Below are 3,171 nucleotides of genomic sequence, written 5' to 3' on the forward strand. Positions count from 1 at the left end.
GTTGCCCAGGCGGGTCTCGAACCCACGGGCTCAGGCAATCCACTCACATCAGCCTCCCAAGGCATGGGATTACAGGCTGAGCCACTGAGCCCGGCTAAAATTTATTTTTTAATCATAAGATGATAATTTTTTAAATAGGGAAAAAGACAGTGACTACATTATGTTTTGTAAATATATTCCACTGCAGCACAGTGAAATGACCATTTGATTCCCAAAAGCTCTAGCAATGATTTCTTGATGCAAAACAGGTAAGGTACATTAGCACTATACAACAGTGTACCTATCTAGTCATATAAATTACTGCCTCTTTTATTCAATGCTGAATTCTTCATGAAACATTAAATTTCTAACTCTACTTAGTGGCAAAAAATATGATTCCCATCACTTTCTCCAAATTCGTTTTATAATTAATTCTATATCCTTATCCTCTACTGCCTTTCTCTTCAACTTGGATTCCTAACTAAAGATCAAGTCACACATGAAATCATCACTAGTATAAGGTAAAACTACCAAGTAGTCCACGATTCAACAACCCCTTATAAGTCAAGAGAACTGCAGTAAAAACAAGTGCAAGGATAATAACTCCAAAAACTGTGGCTGGGAAGGGAAAGTCAATGATACCTCAAAAAGACACTGTCACTACATTATTTAATATGTGTTCACAAGCTAAACCAGTATACGAACTCTTTGAAAGTAACAGCATCTTATCATCTTAATATTTTCAGCACACAAAGTAGACACTCAGTAAACACATGCTGAATGAAAAACAAATCAAGGATTCAGATGACTAGTGAAAGTGTACCAAATGTACTTAGCTTACACTGCAATACAATTACTGTGAAATATTGACTAGAAGGAAGGACCTTACTCTAAGAAGCCCAGGTGTAATTTGAATTTTAAGAAAGCCAGCTTTTCCAAAAACAACTCCCTATTGATCAACAGACACAATGCAAAATGCATCTAACATCACAGATTAACTGCATTCACTCTTACCCTTTTACCAAGCAATTATTTTCATCTATTCTAAGTTTATATTCCTATAACCCTTTCCTTACCATGTTTAATATTTATCGTTTAAAACTCCATCTTACTACGAGTTTATTTTGGTAGAGTTTCTCTATAATTCAGGCATCTGGGAATGAGTTGCTGACCAACATGTTTATCTTCTAAACTGTTGTTCACAGACATGCTTTTCTTTGCAACGGAAGTTACAGGGAGTTGAACTCTCACAAAGAAAACAGATTATCTGATGGAAAAATAAGAATTTAATTTAGTTTTAGTATAAATGCAGCTCCAATAAGCCAGAATATTCTTTACTAACTCACTTTACCATCTTTAAATTTTTTAATAAAAATACGACATATAGATTGATCCCTTAATTAAATATGATAGAATGCAAAAAGTCTAACTCAAACCCTGTGTACAGTACTTACTTCTGCTACTTAGAAAGAATATATATATCAACTTACCTAACAGGCTATGTAAAAGCATCTTTGAACATTAACAACACTCAAAAAAATACACACAGATGTGATTAATATCTGTAACCCATGCTTGACGTTAAATAACAACACCAAAGTAACAATTAGACACTGGAATGCAACCAATCTTCTTCCATTAAAATAGTTCTCACTAAGCAAGACCTTCATTGAACTGGAATGATGTTTTGTCAGATGGCATAAGGATATGCAAAGCAATTATTAAACTATGTGCTAAAGTGGGTGTCAGCAAGCAGAGGAAGAAGGAAGGTTAGAATATGAGGATACTTTTGAAGATCTTTCAACACTAGCAAACAGCAGTCACTAAGTGGCTTCTTTTAACAAGCTGAGAACCAAATAAAAAATCCCATTCACAATAGCCACACAAAAAATAAAATACCTCAGCACTCATCTAACCAAAGAGGTGAAAGACCTTTACAACGAGAACTACAACACCCAAGGGCGGACAACCATTTGGGTTCCAACCAGCTCTGGGAGCTTTTCTGTACTCTCAGTAAACCCTGCTTTCAACAACAACAACAACAACAACAACAAACAAACAAACAAACAAACAAATCAAGGGCAACACAAACAAATGGAAGAACATCCCATGCTCATGAATTGGAAGAATCAATATTGTCAAGATAATGTCCATTCTATCCAAGGCAATTTACAGATTCAACGTAATCACTATCAAACTACCTACCAGCGTCACTTTTCACAGAGTGAAAAAGGACAACACTGAAATTCATATGGACGCAAGAGCCCAAATAGCTAAACCAATCCTTAGCAAAAAGAACAAAACTGGAGTTATCACATTGCCAGACTTCAAACTTTACTACAAGGCTACAGTAACCAAAACAGCATGGTGTTGGCACAAAAACAAATACACAGACCAGCGGAACAGGACAGAGAATCTAGAAATAAAACCATGAACCTTCAACCAACTCATCTTTGACAAAGTCGACAAAAACAAACATTGGGGAAAGGAAACCCTATTGAGCAAACGGTGCTGGTAAAACTGGCTAACCACAAACAAAAGAATAAAACTGAACCCCTAATTTTCACCATATATAAAAATTAACTCAAAATAGATTATGGACTTAAAGGTGAAGCCTCAAACTATAAGAATCTTAGAAGAAAACTTAGGGAACACCCTCCAGGACATCAGTTTAGGTAATAAATTCACGACCAAATCTTCAAAAGCAAATGCAGCAAAATCTAAAATTGACAGGTAGGACATTATCAAGCTTATAAGTTTTTACACAAAGAAACTAACAAGAGAGTAAAGAGAAAACTCACAAAACAAGAAAAAATATTTGCAAGCTATGCATCCAACAAAGGCCTAACATTCAGGATCTACAAGAAACTCGAATTGACAGGGAAAAAAACCAAATAACTCCATGAAAAAGTGGGCAAAACGGCAACCCCTTTGGGTCCCCTCCCACTGTGGGAGCTTTTATAGCCTCTCAATAAATCCTGCTTTCTAAAAAAATAAAAATAAAAAAAAGTTGGCAAAAGACATGAACAGTCCCTTCTCAAAGAAAGACATACAAGCAGCCAACAAATATGAAAAAATGCTCAGCCTCACTAATCATCACAGAAATGCAAATCAAAACGACAATGACATACCCCCTTGCACTGGCTGGAATGTCTATCATTAAAAAGTCAAAAAAACAACAGGTGTTGTTGA

The sequence above is a fragment of the Carlito syrichta genome, unplaced genomic scaffold (assembly GCF_000164805.1).
Source record: "Carlito syrichta isolate Samal-C Ts95f unplaced genomic scaffold, Tarsius_syrichta-2.0.1 Scaffold308491, whole genome shotgun sequence".
Lineage (NCBI taxonomy): Eukaryota > Metazoa > Chordata > Mammalia > Primates > Tarsiidae > Carlito > Carlito syrichta.